Source organism: Triticum dicoccoides, chromosome 4A (assembly GCF_002162155.2).
Source record: "Triticum dicoccoides isolate Atlit2015 ecotype Zavitan chromosome 4A, WEW_v2.0, whole genome shotgun sequence".
Lineage (NCBI taxonomy): Eukaryota > Viridiplantae > Streptophyta > Magnoliopsida > Poales > Poaceae > Triticum > Triticum dicoccoides.
Genome location: NC_041386.1, coordinates 251,083,403 through 251,094,781, shown reverse-complemented (window position 1 = coordinate 251,094,781; position 11,379 = coordinate 251,083,403).

The window sequence follows — 11,379 nt, the reverse complement described above, 5'->3', positions numbered from 1 at the left end:
GACAGAAGCCTTTCACCGTTCTGAAGCCTATCTGCTTGAATATCATGGCCACAGAGAAGTTTGCTAGGAAAGGTGGCAGACAATGTCGAGGCAATACTGCTCTTAATCTGCCTCCGGATCTGTATGAGATGTACAAGACTGATCCCGAGGAGAACTACAATCAGTGCAAGACCCGAATCCAATGGATTCGAAGATATTGGGCAGAAGAGTGGTTCAAGTATAACTTCGTCACTTCTGAATATGCTGAGAAGAATGCCATCAAGCGCCCGTGGGGCAATATTCAATACAAGAATCTACAGCCAAAGTCGAAGCCTGAAGCAATTGCTCAAGGTTTCTATCCGTGCATGGTCCATGGACCGAAGCCTGAGAATGCCAACCCATCTTCCATGTTGTGGTGTCGTGATGACAATTTGTTCAAGCGCAACTACTAGTTCGCCAAAGAGTTAGCTGCGAAGAACAAGAAGGATTTTGGACTCAACTTCAACCCTGGTCCATCTGCTCCAAGGCAGGATGGCACTCGCGATGCCAATCCCAATGTCATCGGGCCCTTCACCAGCTTCGATGTGCTCCTCTCCCACATTTCAGCTCAGAGGGCCACAGTGGAGCAATCAGCTGATGATGCAGACTCCAAAGATGCGCCAGCTCCACCAAAGCAGAAGAAGAAAGAGTCAAAAGCTTCGAAGCCCTCTGCCACACCAAACGCTTTGACTATGAAGATGTTGAAGACTGCACCTGCTGAACCCACTGTGCAGTCTAAAGATTTGTCCCGTGTCTCCAAGAGGACCAAGAAGCCCAAGAAGATTTATGGGCATGAACTGACTCCTGCTGTTGTTCTACGCAACGAGGAAGACACCATTGATCTCTCAAGTGATGAAGATCTTGGTGATGAGGCTCTAAAGATGCTGATCAAGAGCAAGCAAGAGGCGGAGATCTTCAATGATCTCCCCTCTTTGATGTTGACATATTGAACAACTTCATTGATGAGTGGTTTGATGACCAGAGCATCAGTATTGATGACCTTCAGCCGCCTATGGACATAAGTGTCACATTCCATGGAGCCATTGCTAATGAATTGGCTTTATCCCAGAAAATCGTCGAGCTCAAGAACAAGATCGATCATGAGAAGGCACATTTCAAGAAGCACATGGCCAAGCTCAGTGTGGCTGATGTGCAAATCTCCAAGAAGATGTTGCATGATCTTAGGAAAGAATTCCACAAGAAGTGTGAAGAAGCCAAAGGCTCACGCAAGCACATGAAGTACTATGCTCAGAAATGTGTCCAAGCCCACAATGAAGCTGAAAAGAGAAAGGCTCTTGGGCGTCCTGGCATCAACCCTAGGATGGCTGCCAAACAAAAGAATAAATTTGCTGCAGCCCAATCTGAAGCTCAAAGGTGGGAAGAACCTCGCATTGTCTTCCCTACCAGTATAACTAGATCGAAGCCAAAGGTCCCCTTAGCAGCTTTAGAAATGAAGAAGACACAGCAGGCTGAAGCTGAAACCGGGAAGAGGAAGCACAAGGATCCTTCTGATGATGCTCCCTCCAAGAAGAAGTTGAATACCAAGGCTTCAAAGTCTTCAAAGAAAGAGTGTGCTGTTGCCACAGAGCCCCTGAATGTTGAACCCATCTCTGTCGCTCTTCCTGTCTCAACCAACCAAGAGCGTCGACTTGTGATCCCTAAGCCTACTTCCACAAAGGCTCATGCAAGTGAAGAAGTTCTAGCTGCTTATCCTATCACAGCTGAAGACATTGTCACGAAGACAATGTATATGATGATGTAGTCCTTCCTTAGCTCGAGCCCCAGTCGGTATGATCGCCTACACTCATGAGCAGTGAACTCATTAGCATTGGTCGTCCACTGACGCCAATTGCTCAAGATGACTCATGGGCGGAGCGCCAATAGCAAGACACACCGGTACATGATGAGACACCAAGAAGACCACCACCTCAAGTCACCACTCTAGTGCTTGACGACGACAACTACATGGTACATACCACTCCCTCACCGAAGGCGTCGCCAGCATTTCGCAGGCTTCGCAAAGGCCCCAGGCCACAGGTCACCATGTCAAGCAATCCAGAAGGGGAAGTGCAACAAAGCTCAGTCGCAAGTCAAGTGTTTCCTGAAGCCACCCCTACTGCGAATGCGTCTGAGTCCGAAGCCAAAGTTGCTGAAGACATTCCGGTTGCATCAGCCGATGAAGACAAAGAAGAAGAGAGAGAAGAAGAGAGAGTTGCCACACCCCTAGCTAGTGATCAAGTCATTCTCGAGGAGAATGTGATTGTACCCGACCCTCCAGTCCTTGAACAGATGGATGTTGAAAACCCTGAGGCTGCCACCAACAACGCCACTGAAGCCAATGACTCAGTCATGGCTGAAGACAATGTGGAGCCTGAAGCTCATGAGAATGCTCAAGTCACCTTGATGCCAATCGTCTCGGATGACGCTGTTCCTCCCCCAAGGACTCACACCATGGAACAGGCATTCAATCATGAAGGTTAGCTTGTCACAGTCAGATGGCCAGTTATGGTTCCTCCCACTACTCCTGGGCCACAATATGATTACCATGAGGAGCAGAGGCCTCAATATCAGAAGCCCAAGCCTAGGCTGCCAAGGCTTCCAAGTGCTGCAAATACACAGGGTTCTTTCAGCACGCACAGCTTCAGAGAGCACAACACTTTCCTTGAAGGCTCCAATAATCCTTACATGAAGCCAAAGATCTCCTCAGACAGATTCTGGAGCCATCTGAAGTGAAGCTACGACTCATGCATCATGTACAACCAAGAGCAAATCTTTCCACACATGTGTCTGGATTGTGAAGCTGTAGCTAGGCTGCCATGTGTAGAAGAAGCTCTTGACTGCTTCAGGGATGTTGGTCTTCTGCCTTTTTTGACTAACAAAGAACACTGGAATGAAGAGATTCTGCTGCAGTTCTATGCCACCCTCCATATTCACAGCTACAACAGGGATCCGAAGACTTGAATCCTTGGGTGGATGACAGGTGGTGTACATCACGAAGCCAAAGCTCAAGACATCATCGAGCTTACTTCCCTGCCCACTCCAGGTGAATTATATGAACCTGGTTGTCAGCTTCATAAAGATGGGCTGCAGAGCATTTTTCAGAGGCCTGAGCCAAACATGAGACAGATGGTTAGCATGATGAAGCCATTGCCTAAAGACACTGGATACCCCAAGGAGTTCTTTGTGAGGGACCTCGAGTACTTGCCACGCATAGTATACCATATTCTGAGGCGTACTCTATGGCCGATCAAGGGACATTCTTCTAAAGCTAAGCTTGAAGGAGCCATGAAGACTTTGGTATTCTATATCATCAATGGCATCAGATTCAACACCTAGGATTTCTTCATCACAAAACTTTCTGCTTCTGGGATTGATCTGTTTGGCCTGAAGTTCTATGCTCCATGGGTGATGCGCTTGATTAAGCTTCATTCCACCATTCACTATCAGCCCTCAGCGCGCAACCATCTTGTATTCTTGCCTGAGGTTGATCTGTCGATTAAAGCCATCTACCCCGGGCCTGCCAAGAAGCCCCTACATCTTCAAAATGCTGAACATCAAAGCTTCTCATAGCCAATTGAAGGAATTCTTGTCCCCAATGTTGCAACCCCCGCTTATCCTCTGGCTGGAAACATGAGAGTGCCACACCGCGCTAACACTCAAGCCACTACAAGTACAATTGCCCAAAGGCCTCGAAAGCGTTCTCGTGTAGTCAATGACCGGGAGCTTCTTGTAGCATTGCATCAGAAGTAGGATAAGCATCATGACTGGCTGAGTCAGATGCAGAGTCACTTGGTGGATGTCAGTCGCATCTGTAACTTGGCCACCAAGAACTCATTGTTGCTCATGAAGCCTCTCGGCGGTCTAGGAAGAGCCTCACAATGCTCTGTCTTGAAGATGATCTTCGTGAAGATGGCTTCACAGAGAACTTCAAGTTTGATTACAGGCCTCCACCAAATGCAAGCTGGCGTCGCATGCCGTCTATTGAAGATTCTAAACAATTGTCTTCGGCTGCAACTGTTGTTGCGAGAGTTGTCGATGAAGAAGACGATGCCACTTCACCGACCATGGCTGCACCGCATCTGGATTCTGCGTCAGGCACATCTGCACCACCAAACTCCAACGTCGACCCTGCTCCATCATCTACTCAAACAGGGAACGAGTAGATACTCTATGTCTTGAAACCTTTTTGGTCATTACTGCCAAAAAGGGAGAAGCATATGAGTTGATAGTCTTCAAGCGGGTCCTTATGGGTGGTTGCATTATTTTGCTAAGTCTTTACAACTCTCGTCTTTTGAAACAATTTGGTTTTTCGAGTTGTAACACTTAAACTCGATGGCCGGCTGCTACTTTTTCTGCTACTTTGTGATGCGATGATAAATCCTGCACGAAGCCACTCTGCAGACGTCCATTTTTCATTGTGCATGTCATTATGTTCGTTATCTCTTTGTATGCATGATGAATTGTCTTCATAATTTGAAGAGGATCTCCACAAAGTAAAACCTGCCATGTGCATTTGCATTCAAAAGCAAACTACTTGTATGCACATCTTCAGGGGGAGCCTCTTGCTACTTATGACGACAATGCCTTAATCCTTAATTTTCACATGCTTTTATCCTTGTTGAAAACTTCAACCAGTTTGTCACCAATCACCAAAAAGGGGGAGACTGTAAGTGCATCTAGTCCCACCGCTAGTTGGTTTTGGAGTATTGATGACAAACATGGTGGAGGGACTAATGTGTTTGTGAGAATTGCAGGATAACATAGGTAGTAGTCCCCTATTGATTCGATTTACCTGCCAGACAAGACCCCTAAAATGTGTGAGGACATTGAAGATAATGGTGGTTTGTGAAGATATTCACAGTGAATATTATGACAGGAGAAGACATTCACGTCAAGACTATGGAGTGCGAAGACATAGTTGTTTCATAGTGTAACACCCCGAGACCGATGTGCCAGGTGTCCTCCAGTTATTCGCTGTTGTTGCCATGTCATTTGCTTGCGTGTTGCATCTTGTCATGTCATCATGTGCATTGCATCATCATGTTTTTCAAAACCTGCATCCGCCCGGGTTTCCCCCAGTTCTTTTCGTTGTCCATTCCGAGCCCAGACACACTTGCACGCGCCCGCGGCATGTCCGAAATATTATTTCATAAGTGGCCGGAAAATGTACTCGGAATGGGTTGAAAGTTGGCGTGCGGTCTTATTATAGTGTAGATAGACCGCCTGTCAAGTTTTATCGCGTTCGGAGTCTGTTTGACGCCCCAACGGATAACTATAGCGGCAGTATAGCCGGTCTAACGTCGGACGTTTTCGGTCTCCGGAAACAGTCGCCGGGCCTCTCCTCTTCTCTTTTCTCAGCGCTTTGCCTTCTGCACTACCTACCGCCATGTCCAACCTAACCTCTCTCGTCAGCCCGCGGCCCTCCTCGTGCGCGCGCCCGAGAGCTGTCCCGGACCCGACCCGGACTGTCGCTACCGTCGTGTCCGGATCATCCCCAAACATCTACAAAACGTCACCGTTTTATTATTTGGACTCCCTAGCCTATTCTTTCTGAACTGTCCGATTTCAATCGGATGATCCAAACTCCCTATTTTCCTTATATTTATAGCCCAACCTCACCTAATCTAGCCTAACCCCAAAACATAGGAGGTTTGTCCCTCCCTACCGCCGCCGCTCAAAAATCTTCCTCGGGATCCCCTCACTCCTTCCCGAGCCAACCCAGCTACCCCACCTACCTCCATCGATCCCCTCGCAGTCAGCCCCCTCCCCTCGATCCACCCGGCCAACCGGAGGAGCTCCTCTTCTCCCGCTCCTCCCGAGACCAGCAGTTGAGCCCCCGACGCCACCTCATCCTGCCGCCGCCGGCGACCAGCAGGTCATGTCGCCATGCCTCTTCCTTCCCCGTCCCCGTCGCCCTCTCTTGTTCTCCATATGTTTTTCCTCTGCCTCCGGTCTCAAGCTCTCTCTGTTTCCCAGCACAGGGCTTCATTGTCGTCGTCCTCATGCTGCTTCGTCGTTGCTGCCGGATCCGCCTCGCTGCGTCCTCGCCCCCGCGCTGGTTCTGCGCCTTGCTGTGGCGCCGCCACCGGTGGGTCGCTGCCGTTCAGCAAGGCCCCTCTCGGCCTCTCCTTTTCCTTCCCCGACTTGCTTCTCTCTGAATTTTCACCTCGTTGAACAGAGGACAGGCTTCAGCTCCGCCAGAATGCCACCTTGCCGAAGATCCCATGCCGGGGTCGTGCTCTTCTTCTGATCCGGCGTCATCCCAGGAGCCTGTCGTCAGATCCAGTGATCCCCTCCAGTTCCCGTCGCTCAGTCCTCCTCTGAGTTGCCTGCGCCGCCGCGGCTCTGCTTCAAGGACGAACACGCGCCTCGCCTGCACTCGTTGACCGCGCCTCCCCCAGCTGTCTATTCGATCCAGCTGCCTCGCCTCGAGCAGCCTCCTCTGCGTGTGGCCCGCAAGTCGCGAGGCCCAGCGCCCCCTTCCGACCGGGCCAGGCCCAATGTGAGGCCACACCCCTGAGCGCCTTTTTTCTGTCTCCCCTGCTATTGGGCCAGGCTCTGTATGCCCAGTTTCGGCCCGATAGGTTTTTTTCCTGGTCTGGATGATTTGTCCTTTTATCCAGAATTTACGGCTTTACAGAAAACTCCCTAAGCTTCATGCATATACTAACTATCTAACCGTGCATCGGATTAAAACAAACTTTATATGTAATATGTCTAGAATTTTGTCTAGTTTAATAATATGCCACTTTCATCTATGTTTAAAATGTTTAAATGTTGTTTGATTAAATTTGCTCTTATGCCATGCTAAAATGCTTTTATTCATAACTAAATAACCGTAACTCGGAATCTAATAAACTTTATATGTAAATGGGGTAGAAAAATGCCCAGATTATCATGATGGCTTTACTTTGCATGTTTAACAACTCTAAAATTGTGTTTAGGGCAGAACAGTACCGAACCTAATATATGCATATGGGGATTTACCGGAATTGTTGTTCGTTGCTTCCGGCCTCATTTAACCTTGACTAGATAGGTAGTTTTACTTTGCTTCACCCTCTTGCCATGTTTAACAACATCTAATATTGTTGGGTACATAAACGAGATCAAACTAAATTACTTGTCGTGGTGTTTCGTCAATATGCAACTTGTTGCATATTGAGCTCCACTTAATTTGTAGGCTTGCTTCTGCACTTTGCCATGCCATGCTTCATTAAACCGGACATGCATCATACTAGATTGTGCATCATGCCATGTTTATGTGATGGTTGTTTACTATGTTATTTGCTTCTTTCCGGTGTTGCTCCTTCGGGTTAGTTCCGATAACGTTGCATTGTGAGGATTCGTTCGACTACGTTCGTTTGTCTTCTTCATGGACTCGTTCCTCTTCCTTGCGGGATTTCAGGCAAGATGACCATACCCTCGAAATCACCTCTATCTTTGCTTGCTAGTTGCTTGCTCTTTTGCTATGCCTATGCTGCGATACCTACCACTTGCTTATCATGCCTCCCATATTGTTGAACCAAGCCTCTAACCCACCTTGTCCTAGCAAACCGTTGTTTGGCTATGTTACCGCTTTGGTCAGCCCCTCTTATAGCGTTGTTAGTTGCAAGTGAAGATTGAAGTTTGTACCTTGTTGGTACATGGTTATGTTGTTCCTTGTTGGAACATGTTTACTTGTTGGGATATCACAATATATCTTATTTAATTAATGCATCTATATACTTGGTAAAGGGTGGAAGGATCGGCCTTATGCCTGGTGTTTTGTTCCACTCTTGCCGCCCTAGTTTCCGTCATATCGGTTATGTTCCCGCATTTTGCGTTCCTTACGCGGTTGGGTTATAATGGGAACCCCTTGACAGTTCGCCTTGAATAAAACTCCTCCAGCAATGCCCAACATTGGTTTTACCATTCGCCACCTAGCCTTTTCTTTTCCCTCGGGAGTCGCGCTCCTGAGGGTCATCATTATCTTAACCCCCCTCGGGCCAGTGCTCCTCTGAGTGTTGGTCCGATCGAGTAGACTGCGGGGCCACCTCGGGGCAACCCGAGGGTTGGTTTTACTCATAGGATGTCTCATCTGAGTGTGCCCTGAGAACGAGATATGTGCAGCTCCTATCGGGACTTGTCGGCACATTCAGGTGGTGTTGTTGGACTTGTTTTACCATTGTCGAAATGTCTTGTAACCGGGATTCCGAGTTTGATCGGGTCTTCCCTCTAGAAGGAATATCCTTCGTTGACCGTGAGAGCTTGTGATGGGCTAAGTTGGGACACCCCTGCAGGGATTTGAACTTTCGAAAGCCGTGCCCGCGGTTATGGGCAGATGGGAATTTGTTAACGTCCGGTTGTAGAAAACCTAAAGTTGACCTCAATTAAAATACATCAACCGCGTGTGTAACCGTGATGGTCTCTTTCCGGCGGAGTCTGGGAAGTGAACATGGTGTTGGAGTTATGTTTGATGTAGGTTGTTCTAGGATCACTTCTTGATCATAGTTTCTCGATCGCGCTTTGCCTTCTCTTCTCGCTCTCATTTGCGTATGTTAGCCATCTAATATGCTAGTCGCTTGCTGCAGCTCTACATCATACTTTTACCTTACCTTAAGCTTAAATAGTCTTGATCGTGAGGGTGTGAGATTGCTGAGTCCCCGTGACTCACAGATACTTCCAAAACCAGTTTGCAGGTGCCGATGATACCGTGCAGGTGACGCAACCGAGCTCAAGGAGGAGCTCGATGAAGTTTGTGTTCGCTATGTTGTTCCGTTTCCAGTTGATTAGTAGTGGAGCCCAGTTGGGACGATCGGGGATCTGTGTAGCATTTGGGGTAGTCTTCTTTTATTTTGGTTCCATAGTCGGACCGTGATTGTATTTGGTTGATGTAATGCTTTATTCATGTAATTGTGTGAAGTGGCGAGTGTAAGCCAACTATGTATCTCTTTCCCTTATGTATTACATGGGTTGTGTGAAGATTACCTCACTTGCGACATTGCTTTCAATGCAGTTATGCCTCTAAGTCGTGCTTCGACACGTGGGAGACATAGCCGCATCGAGGGCATTACACGTAGTTTCCTTCTTCTTTGTTAAGTCATAGGAACCACCATACTGTTAAGTGGGGTCCAAGTGAATATAGTCAGAGTGACTGAAGTGATGGTCAACCAAATACTATGTCTTCGAGCGAAGACAATGAGAGCAAATTTTATCTAGAGCTGGATGAGTCAGCTTTACTTGTAGCCCAAGTCAAGCTGCAGCGTGTGTTTGAAATCTGAGCATTGGACATGTGTCGGTTCCTTAGTGACCCAGGGTCATTTCGGACAAATCAGGTCGGGTTGCCTCCTGGCTATAAATAGCCCACCCCTACACCGTAAATTGGTGTCTGCTCAGAGTTAGTGCACGGTTTTTGTCGTTTGAGAGCAACCCACCTCCGAAGCATTTGAGAGAGATATCGTTGCGAGGACAAAGCCCTAAACACCCAGAGCCAAAGAGTGTTAGGCATCACTGAAGTCTTTCTGTCTGCGTGACCTGAAGACTTGTTACACTTGAGGACTGTGAATCCTCCAGCCGGTTAGGCGTCGTGTTCTGAGCATCCAAGAGTCATTGTGGATCGCCGGTGAATTAAGTTTGTGAAGGTTTGGAAGTCTACCTTGAAGACTTACCAGAGTGATTAGGCGAGGACTGGGTGTCCTTAGCTCAAGGGTAATAAGGTGAAGACGCGATCTTCTGAGTTGAATCTCAGCCTCCCTAACCAGACGTACAGTTGTCACAGCAACTGGAACTGGTCTACCAACTCCTTGTCTTCACCAAGCAACTAGTTATGTCCTTCGCTTTCCTTTACTATACAGTTTGCCTTCCTGAAGTCATTGCATGCCTGTATGATCTGATTGACTTCACAAGGTGAAGAATGTTTACTATTTGGCTTCATACTATCTTCCATCATGATCCTTACTACCTAGTTGCTCATAGTCTTCGTGCTTTCACTTCATTGCAATCTTGACTATGGCTTGTCTAGCTTAGTCTACCTTCCGCTGCATCTCAATAGGTTCATTTCAACTATTTGTCTTCAAACCCCTCGTGTTTTGAAGACTTTCATAAAAATCGCCTATTCACCCCCCCTCTAGTCGATAACTAGCACTTTCAAGACAAAACAAAGACCGAAGAACCAGGAGATTTGAAGAGCCAACATGCAGCTCAGATGGACCAAGGTTGAGCCGAAGGAGCAAGGCATCGGCAAGAGAAGGGCCTCCCTTTCCGGGCAGGTGAGTCCGACAAGGGGCGAGGCCACCACCAGAAGCGAGCAACCGAGGCTCCCTGGCAGATCCTGCCGGGGTCCACGGGGGTAGAACCGCCCCACCAACCACTCAAACATGACTCATGTCGTCAATCAGTGCGGTGTCAAGCCGCAAAATGATTAAGTGACAGCTATTCTCCACATGGCAGCCATTTCCTACAGAGAAGCCAGATGACACCCATCCTGCGACGTGTCAAGAGAGTAGATGTATAGCTGGCAAGATAGCCCGGTAGGCTTTGCCAGGCGCCCAGTGATGTGACACTAAGCAATGCATCTAATGCACCCTGTCAGCCTGCAGAGATAGGTATGTCAGCACTGTTTGCTATCATATCAGTGGATAATGATCACTTTGCCAGTGTGGTGACCCCCTAATATATAAAAGGAGGCCCATGACACTCGTAGGGGGGGTAGAAGGTTGGAAAGTTGACAACCCAGGCCACCACATACACATAGTCGCTGCAGGAAAACCTTGTCGGGAAAGTGTACTACGCACCACCACATCCATTCCTCCATCAATCCACTAAAGCAGGAGTAGGGTCTTATGCCTCGCGGCAGCCCAAACCTGGGTAAATCGATTGTGTGCTCCCTGCCGCGCTGCCGTATGCTTGTCTGCTCTTTGTGCAACACGTCGTCCCCCTGCCGAACCAACAAGGGGCCACTCGGTCCCATAGGTGGCCGCGGAAATCCCGAAACAATGGCTGATTAAAGACGGCCCGTTAGGGTCGCCCATGAACGGATGATTCTAGATCAAGCCCGTTTACGTCCCATAATGTTGTCTGTTATTGGCCCATGTTTGGCCAATCAATCATACGACCCGTAGAAATCCCATTGATGCTACGACCCGTAGAAGGGCCATTGTTTCTATGGCCCATAGAAGGCCCATTGTTTCTACAGCCCATAGGAGGCCCATGGTCACTAAAATAAATATGTAGCCCATGTTTATTGTGGCCTAGTTGTAGGATCGAAAGTAGGTCTAGAGGGGAGGTGATTAGACTACTTGACAAAATAAAAATCTAGCCGTTTCCCAATTTTATGTCTCGGCTAATTTTAACAACTTAGCACAAGTCAAGCAATCAATATGC